This window comes from Quercus robur, chromosome 7 (genome assembly GCF_932294415.1).
Source record: "Quercus robur chromosome 7, dhQueRobu3.1, whole genome shotgun sequence".
NCBI classification, from domain to species: domain Eukaryota; kingdom Viridiplantae; phylum Streptophyta; class Magnoliopsida; order Fagales; family Fagaceae; genus Quercus; species Quercus robur.
The window spans coordinates 2,809,947-2,820,411 of NC_065540.1; the positions used below are offsets into that span (position 1 = coordinate 2,809,947).

The 10,465-nt window shown below is 33.1% G+C and overlaps 1 long non-coding RNA gene across 2 annotated transcripts; it reads right to left on the minus strand.

Annotated features, from left to right (window-relative positions):
• Positions 1-6,253: 6,253 nt before the first annotated feature.
• LOC126691728 (uncharacterized) lies at positions 6,254-9,393 on the minus strand. 2 transcript variants are annotated; one of them, XR_007644826.1, is made up of 3 exons: positions 8,966-9,393; positions 6,693-6,862; positions 6,254-6,598 (listed from the first exon to the last, which is right to left on the minus strand). It is a non-coding gene; the product is annotated as an uncharacterized LOC126691728 (long non-coding RNA). The 2 variants fall into 2 exon arrangements; XR_007644825.1 differs by having other exon boundaries at positions 7,633-9,393.
• Between the last annotated feature and the right edge of the window lie 1,072 nt (positions 9,394-10,465).

Genomic DNA, 10,465 nt, shown 5'->3' on the forward strand with positions numbered 1-10,465 from the left:
AAAGGAAGGGCACTATGAATTTCAAAGTTCAAAGTTCAAACTGCACTGTCGGTACAGAGAAGGACCAAAGAGAAGCCTTTTCCCCGAAGGGAGTCACACTCACGTCCAAACATTTCAGATTGGCGTGGAAAGTTTTTAGTCCACAAAAGTTAACAATTCTAAGCTACTTTGGTTAAAAGATGAACTATATTAGAGCATTAGTATTGGGGCTAAAGCCCCAAAATGGTATTTTACAATCCACAAACACTGAAAGCATGTATTACCCGAAGTTGTAATTGTAAAAAAAATATACCATTGTGCTCTTGTAGCAAGATTGTATTCTTAAATAATATTATTTTGTTGTGTCTCCAATTTTTTATTAATAGAAAGAGGAGAGATGGTTTTGTGTTGTATATTTTATTGTGTAGATATATATTATTTTAATATGTTGTATAGGAAAATAAAAGTTGGGATATTGGGTGTGTTGTAAAATAGTATGTTATAATAGATAAAATAGTTTTTGAAATGGTAAAATGAAATTTTTTTGAAGAAACTATATGCGAATGCTTAACATGATACTAGCGCAAGAAATTCAAAAGTAATTTGCTATTGTTGGAAGAACGGATTGATGGCAAATATATATATATATATATATATATATATAATTTGTACTAAGCTTATAGGCCAAAATGCAATACCACATATGCCCAAACTTTTTAGTAAAATAGTATTGCTTGCCTACTATGTAGGAGAATACCACTCTTTTGTAACTCAATTTTTTTGTGTAGAACTTAATTTTACAAATATGGAGTTACAAAAGGAAATTATACAAAACTTGATTCTATAAATACCGAGTTCCAAGTAGCATTTTTTATTGAGAAAAGTCACATCATGGGACATTTTTTATGCATGGAATTCGATATTGTTGAAATCAAGTTCTATGAAACTTAAGTAACTCCATTTTCACAAAAATGAATTCCAAAAGGGTGATATTCTGCTACATAGTTTGTGAATAATGCTATTTTTCAGAAAATTTCGAAAATACGTGGTATTTATCAATCGATGTCATATAATCAAGATCATTCTGTTTAGGTTGTACATGCTCCTAGACATGAACCAAATAGGCTAAGATTAGTTAGAGCCAAAATGTTGAGAACAGTATATCTGGTCCTACGGTGGACTTTTGGTGCATGTGAACAAGTACTTTGTGTGGGATGAGGGATTACTTACGCCAAGAATAGTCAAATACTTAAAAAGCTCTAAACACTCTCATTAGATTATAAAAAAATTGTGGGTTTTTTTTTTTTTTTGCTCATGTGTTAAATTATAATTGGCAAGTTCTTGGATGTGAGTTTGTATTGACGATCAAGTTTGCTATTCACATTAACGAAGGAATCGACGATGGCTAAATGGTGCCTTTTTTTTTTCTTTTTAAATTTTAGTAAGTCAATGTATAGCACTGAGAGGGTGAGAGCAAGTTGAATGTAACCAGTGAGTACATTAACGCTCCGATTGTTTCGAAGTAAAATATTTGCAAATATAAAATATTTTACATGTAAAACATTTTACCGTGTTTGATTGTCAACATGAAAATATAGTGAAAATAATTTTTTAATTGTATGTTTCACTGTAAAATTATTTTTTTTCATACTTCTCAGAACTCAACTAGTGCATAGACCTTAAGCAAAAAATAAAATAAAATAAAATAAAAAATAAAATAAAATAAAAAAAATTGGTGCACAAACCTATGCAGTGTGCACAAACCTTCAACAACCAAAAAAAAAAAAAAAAAACCTGTGAAGTCTGTATAGACCGTTGTAAGGACTCAATTCGTGACGGCCCCAAAACAGTATTGGGTTCACACGTTAAGGGTCTAAACAATATAATTTGTAGAGCGTGGGTTTGAAAGGTTAGGCCTTGGTCACCGAACGGTGGTTAGTCGTGGTGTTCATACAGAATTAAACCATGTTTGCTCAGGGAGTTTTTCTCCTCGAGACGGTCTGGGAGGCTCTCGTTCTTGGCCTTTTTCTCAGCCCCCTTTCCTTGACGCATAAGTCTTCACATTATATAGCCCTTCTTGGCTGATCCTGGCCCTCCACCTGTTGATCAGGCAGGCGCCTATTCAAGTACCTGTCCCATCAGCCGCCTCCCCTTACTTTTTGTTAGTTATAATAACCGAAACCACACTGTTCAGACATCTTTTCTCATTAATATGATTAGGACGTTTGTGGACGCATTCAATGCGGAGGGGACATATTTACCTTGAACCACCTCCACACCGTACCCCCACGTGGGTCCCATTCTACTCGCCTCTTCTTCTAGGGGCCTTTGGAGGCTACATTTGATGACATGTCACTCTTCCCTTCGAAGTTTTGGGATGCCGAGGACAGGGTCATCTTCGGCCGCGTCTCTAGGCTATTTGGTCTTCCCCTACTCGTCCTCAGCAACTACCCTCCTTGGCACGGGCCCTGGGCCCTAGTGGAAAGTGGGCTGAGTCGTAAGTTCTCTGGCCCCACAACCGTCAACAAAGAAAAACTGGTGCACAGACCACCCCCCCCCCTACCCCAAAAAAAACTCCACATCGGAAGGAAAAACAGCCACCAAAACACCACCAACCATTCAAAAAATAGCCACCAACCAACAAACCACCTCTAACCACTCAAATGACAACCACCATGATTCAAACTTTATTTTTTTGGATTTATCAATGTACAGATTGTCATGTCATTAAAAATTTTATACACCTTTAAATTTGTAACATAAAATCTCAATAATAAAATTGCGGAAATGGATAAGATTTGAAATGGAGAGTCTTTTTCCTTTAGAAGAAGAGAAGAAAAAAAAGAATTTCATTAGTGTTACTATACGAACAAAAAACTTAATTTCAAACCTATTGAGTGCAAGAAGAGAAACATTTATGTTGTAGGGGTGTGATACCTTAGATTGATTGAATATTTAATTAGATTAATTAAATGTGTGCTGTATAGGTGTGTGCTAAGTCTCACATCAAGCATATACTGGGTTGATTTGAGCTTTATAAATAACTTAAACACCTCAATTGTAATTAAATAGCATAGATGTAACTAGCATTATTCCTTACTCATCCCAAAAAAAAAAAAAAAAAACTAGCATTATTCCTTAGGACGTACACCCATAATGCACATGGGCTTGCAACCACTCCAAGCTCACTTGCAAGACTTCCTATGAATCCCAAAATACGTGAAGAAAAAAAAGATATTTTATGCCCTCCAAAAACCCCGGCCAAAATGGTCCATTAGCATTAATTTTTGAAATATTTAGCAACAGAGCACTGTTTCGGAAATAATTAAGGAAATACCACTTTTTCTGGTACTCGAGCATGGTGAGCTCGAGTACCATCTTTTCATTGGTCAAACATCTTCTCAAAAAAAAATGCCGCTATAGGGCCCGAAAACGTCACTATAGGGCTTAAAAACGCCACTATAGGGCCCCTTGAACCTGTTATGGGGACTTATAAAAAAATTTTTGCAGGAAAACGCCGCTATAGGGCCCAAAAACGTCACTATAAGGCTTAAAAACGCCACTATAAGGCTTAAAAACGTCACTATAGGGCCCCTTGAACCTGTTATGGGGACTTATAAAAAAAAAATTTGCAGGAAACGCCGCTATAGGGCCCGAAAACGTCACTATAGGGCCCCTTAACCTGGTATGGGGGCTTAAAAACGCCGCTATATGGCCCAAAAACGTCACTATAGGGCTTAAAAACGCCACTATAGGACTCCTTGAATATGGGGCAACGGTGGATTAAAAAAACATGGTACTCGAGCTCACCAAGCTCGAGTACCAGAAAAAGTGGTATTTCCCTAATTATTTCCGAAACAGTGCTCTGTTGCTAAATATTTCAAAAATTAATGCTTATGGGCATTTTGGCCAAAAACCCCAACTTGCACACTTTATCCCTTTGGGTTTTCATGCGGGTTTGGACCATTATGGAAATAATTTTGGGCTCTTTTTTGGAAGACCCATTTCGTATGGTCTCGAGGTAATTAAGCCTTTCTCACAAGATTTTTTTTTTTTTTTTTGGACCAATTGTTTGGGCTTTAAAAGAATTAGCCCAACACAGACCCCATCTCGGCTTACTTCTAAGTTCTAACATAGCTTTGAACAAACCATGATTCTTGATAATTTATGAGGATGAGACTGTGAGAGTGACACGTAAAACAAACAGTGTCCTTTTAAACAAATTTTAGTGTTTCTCAACAAACAAAAAAATTTAATGATTATATATATATATATATATATATATATTTATGTTCTTAATGATATTAAAGAAAGAGTTGAATATGAAAATGGAAAAAAACAGTCGGTTGCCATTTAAAAAAAAAAAAAACTAGTGTGGGTTGCACGCGTACTGCCCTTTTAGTGAGAAAATTAATATAGATTTTTTTTATTGAAGAAGTATAAAGTCATGTACTTAAATTAAAATAGTTATTTGAATATTTATTTATTATAAAAATTCTTTAGAGCCTATTTACTAAATGTAATATCTATTTACCAATAAATATTATAAAGAATGATAATGAATGTCATCATCTCTTCCTTTCAAAAAAAAAAATGTCATCATCTTTCCACAATATTTAAATTTTTGCAATAAATGATAATATATGCTACAATTTTTTTAAAGATCTTCATCAAATTGAATACTCGCAATCATCTACAATGAAGATTTTGTTATTCATACTTCATTATTTATCATCTTATTTTATAAATCTAACTACGATGTTTAGCTTACTTATTTTTAACGAACACATTTTTAAGCAAGAAAAGAAAAAAAAAAACAAAAAGACATCTGTCATCAAAGTTTCTATTAGATAAAATTATAAGTTTAGAAGATTTAAACCTAATAAACTAGTGTTCTCTAGGTAACAAATAGAACACCATATATCAACATTCTAACTTACCAAGCATGACTACTAATCTATCACATAAAATTCAAAATACACAAAACATTTTTTTGGGACATTAAAATTTAGTAGGAGTATTTTAGACATTGCACGATGAAATATTTTAGGATTTATGAGATTTCGTTAGGGTTTAACTATGAGAGTAACAATAGGGGTATATGCTCATTTACAAAATATAAAGGAAGAAATTATTCAACTTTAGTTTAGGGGGGAATGAAACTACCCCAAACATAAAGGAGGAAAGTGTTACTTCGTCAATTGTGTGTGTGTGTGTGTGTGTGTGTAAAACAATGTTAAAAAATAAAAAATAAATAAATAAATAAATAAAAACTTGAAACAATGTGTTCAAAAAAAAATCAACCTAAAAAACCTATGCATAAAACAATAAATTTTGGCTCAACAAATTGACTAAACCAAAAAAGAAGTCTAGAAAAATAACAAAATGTCACGATATTTTTACAGTACCTTTATTTCTAACAATGGTGAGTCCTAGTTTGATATTTTATTATTTTATTTTAGAGTAATTTAAAAAAAATGAGAAGCCAAATTCGACTAAACCAAAAAAAAAAAAAAAAAAAAAAAAGCCTAGGAACATAACAAAATGTTACAATATTTTTGCAATATTTTTTATTTCCAGGTGTGGTAAGTCCTAGTTTGATATTTTATTATTTTATTTTTTACGTTCACAACATTTACACAATAAATCTTAGGTAAAAAATTATTATTGGTTTTAAAATTATGCATTAAAAAAAAATACAAAAAGAAAACATAAGAAAATTGTGCATGAAACCAAAATTTTGGCTCACCCAATTTAACTATATATACTAAAAAATAATTCTACAAATACAACAAAATATCACAACATTTTCACAATACTTTCATTTTTAGGATCCGAATAGATATTTTTTTAATTTTATTTGAGAGAAATGCTACATCCATAACATTTTAGAACAAATTCTAAATGACAAGTTATTATTGGTTTTAAACTGAGCCCACTACTGATATCACTTTTTTATTCATCAAAAATACCTTGTCACATAAAATTTGTTGTGAAAATGTTGTTGACATAACATTTCTTTTTATTTTATTTTATTATGATTTATAAGGAATTGAGATCTCGACGATTGTGAAATTATTGTGACAAGAAGAAGATGTTATAATATTTTCATTACATTTATTTTCAGTTGTAATTGGTTTCAGTCTCTTATTTTATTATTTTATTTTGACCTTTAAAAAATTGACAACTCAATAATTGTAAAAATATTGTAACAATTTGTTATGTCAGTGTAACTGTTGTGTATGCATATATAAAATTTAAAAGAAAAGACAAAAAGAATTTGTCAATGAACAGTGAATATTGTCAATAATTGTGAAAATATTGTAAGAATTTATTAAGTCAAGCCTATGATCATCACTTGATATGGGGTATTTTGAAATCCTTTAGGGGTTTCTTTAAGAATAAATAAGTGGCCTTTTTGTTTTTCTTCCAACTTTTTTGCTTTTAATCAATCAAAGTTTAGGTTATTTTGGTTTGTAGGACTCTCCCTTCTTCTCGTCTCCATCTCCAGTTGCTTTCACCTCTCTTCTTTTTCTCTTCCATTAAGAGTATCTCGTCAAAGTGGAGCTTATAATGATATCTCTCTTCAACTCAAAAACCCCATTAATTAAGTCAAAACCTTTTTCATCATACACAGAAAATATAAAAGGTTTAGAAGTGAAGTTTTGAGAGAAAAAAAAAATGAAAGAAGATATAATGAAATGAGAAAATACCAGAATAATGGTCGGGTCCTGAAGTTTGGCCATATGAATCAAACGAGAAACGATTTCCTCCGACCCATCAGTAGCAAGAGAGAAAGCTCCAGCTGAGAGGATGGCAACTGATTGAACGGGTGCCATCGCCAAAAAAAGTAATCTTTCGAAATCCTTCCATTCCATAATTCCTACAAAACAAAGCACACAATTTTTTTTTTAAAAATTGATGGAGCATACAAATTACGTGTGTGTTTGGCATTGGCTTAAAAAACCAATTTTTTTTTACTATTTAGCTTCTTTTTGCTACTATTCATGAGTCTCATTGTATTTTTGGTACTATTCATAGATCCTTGTATTATTTCAGCTACATTTTAACTTTATCTAGAGTACTTTCAGTAAAAAAATTTCAGTTTCACTTAAATAAGTTGTTCCACACATACCATGAACACACAATTTTTTTTTTATTTGATGGAGCACACAAACTAACATATATTCAAACCCACAGCCTCACACCTCCATCTCCAAACACCCAAAGCATGTGATTATGCAGAAAAATGCAATCTTTACATTATCAAACGTTTCTCAGTACTCAATACATAAAACTTCTAAAATAATGTTTTCGAAAAGAATCTACGAAAGAAAATCTCATGTGCTCATCAACATCAATCCATGGGGTAAAACTCATTTTAACAGCAAACTTAGAATACAAAAAATAAAATAAAATAAAATAACAAATAATATGACAATGACATATGGAAATACCTAAACATATGAATTCATAATGTCTGCACAATGTATGGATTACTAAACGCAATTCTCGAAGGCAGTGTTCATGCAAAGGCTAAACTAAAATTAGGAAAACCAACAGATGAAGAAAAATAACAAGACTAATAGACAACAAATTATGAGAATAACTTATCATATATCCCCCCTTGTTACAATGACTTGTAATTGTTACCTGCTATATAGCACCACGGCTTGTTAATTTCACATTTCGAGTCGGACATATACGACAGTTATGCCCACCTTGGTGACACAACCCACACCTTGACTTCGGTCCGTTCTCAATCCACAAAGAGGTTGGCAACTTCCTATCTTGTTCATCCATCTCATTGCGGATTTTCATGGATTTAGGCCAACCTTTCTCTCTGATCAACCGTAGGTTTGGCATCGCTGTTCTCCTTTCTTCCATATCCGGTCATTCTAACCTATCTTTCAATGGTTGGAATATTGGCACATAGCTGTGGTACCGTTCAGACACGCGATATAAAGGATCCATATACTCCATTGCATCGTGTTTATACTTAGCACAAACTGCTATTAAGCGTGAACAGGGGATCTTGTATGCTTCCCATTTCTTGCATGTGCATGTCATTTCCATGAGATCAACCCCATAGGTGTGATCTCCCCCGCTAGTAGCCAAAAGATTAGACTGTGTTTCCACTATATATAAGCACTCTTGCACGCTCATCCTTCTAACGATATGGAGCTTTGTCTTCTCTTGATTTGTCTCAAACTGGTCATAGGCATATTTGCACCATTCTTGCCCCTCTTCCATCTGCTCTAGAGTTTTGTTACGACGATCATCAAAGTACGAGTTCATATTATAAAATGTGAACTTCACTATTGCGGTTATGGACAAGCTAGCATGCTCCTTTAAGTACCCCATTGAAGCACTCTAAATCGCCAAAAAAAGTAATGTTTCGAAATCCTTCCATTCCATAATTTCTACCAAACAAAGCTCACAAATTTTTTTTTCAAAAAAATTGATGGAGCATACAACTACATGTGCATATGGCATTGGCTTAAAAGGCCAACTTTTTCTTTTACTATTTAACTTATTTTTTCTACTATTTATAGATCCCATTACATTTTTTATATTATTTATAGATCCCTGAATTATTTCAGTTATCTTTTAACTTTATCTATTCAGCAAAAAAAAATTTCAGTTTCTCTTAAATAAATTATTCCACACGTACTACAAACATACAAATTTTTAAAAAAAATTGGATGGAGCACACAAACTAACATATATTCAAACCCCCAGCCTCACATCTCCATCTCCAAACACCCAAAGTATGTGAATAAGCAGAAAAATGCAATCTTTACATTATCAAACGTTTCTCAGTACTCAACACATAAAACTTGTAAAATAATGTTTTCGAAAAGAATCTACGAAAGAAAATCTCCTGTGCTCATCAACATCAGTCCATGGGGTAAAACTAATTTTAACAGCGAACATAGAATACAAAAAATAAAATAATGGAGAGGGAGAGAGAGATAGTTTGCACCTGGGAGAAGATTAATAAAATGAACAAAGTGGAGTGATAGCCCGTCGGTGACAGAGCAGGCCTTGCCGGTGAAGAGGTTGGGTCTCGTCGGTCAGCGACTTCGACCATGGCAAGTACCTCTTCGGCTGACCAAGAGCTTCGGTTCAGAACTTTGAAATGAAAAAGAGCAAATGTGAGAGAAGGATGTGGGGAAGAGTGAAGTGGAAATGGAGGAGAAGAAATAACGAAATGAAATGAGAAAGAGAGAAGTGTGCCAACGGTAATATCAAATGAAGCAAATTTATTTTAGTTAAAGAGAGGTAGGTGAGGAGAGTAAAGGAGGTTGTTAGAGTAATAATGGCAGAGAAGAGAGAAGGTTGAAGCACCGGTGTGAAGAGTCAGAAAGAAAGAGGAAAAAAATAAAAAGAAGAAGCTGTGGTGACTGGGGAGAAAAGTTAGCTGAAGTGAGGAAGAAATAAAAAGCAAAGAGAGAAAGGAAGAAAGAGAAAAGGAAAGAAAATTAGTAAATTACACAGAAAGGGCAAAGCAAACAAGTTCAATCCAAACGGACCCTATATGTTTACGTTAACTTACTGGTGTGGGTGGCACTGCAAGTCACGTGCTAGTTGATTGAAAAAATTAGGATATAATTTTTATTTGAAAAAGTATGAATTATAAAAAATAAAAAAATAAAAAAAAATTTCATACAAAGTGAATATCTTTCGTATAAGAATTTTAATATTTATTTGTTAAAGTCAATATTTATTCATTAAAAATTTTTAAGGATGATAATGAATATTATCTTCCGACAATAAACAACTGAGTTTTGCTAAAACCTTATCATAATATTTAAATTTTAATAATGAATAATGTCATATGGTACAATTAAAACTCTTCATCAAATACCTATAATCAAATACAATGAAAATTTTGACATTCATATATATATTCTTCTTTATCACTCTACATGAGTCTAGGTGACTAGGTGCAATCTTTAGCTTAATTAGATTTTAATGAACACCCATTTTAAGCAAGAAAAGGGAAAAAGAAAAAAAGATAAAAAAAAAAAAAAGATAACAAAAGGCGAGGAAATAAAATACTTTATATTATCATTCCAACTTTCTAAACTTTACTACTGTAGGGGCGAGTTTTGGAGCTCAGGCCCAACAGGCGAGCGATTCTGGCCCAAAAGTCCTTCAACAATGAATTTGTAGAGAGTAGGTTACAGAACTAGGTCTTGATAGCGTGAACGTAGCTACGAACAAGCCATGCAACCAGTTGGACATGGGGATATTCCTCTAAGCTTTTGGGATAACAGTCCGTGGGGCTATATCTTCTGCTTTCTCTTACAACTCCTTTTTCTTTTCTTTGTTTTTCTTCCTCTGGTTTTCGATCCCCTGACCATGGGGATATTCTTCTCTTATATAGCATCCTTTCTACGATAATGACCCTACACTTGTTAATCATCTAGGCCTCTACTTGAGTGCCTGTCGCATAGGACATCCTCCATCTTTTCTGTGA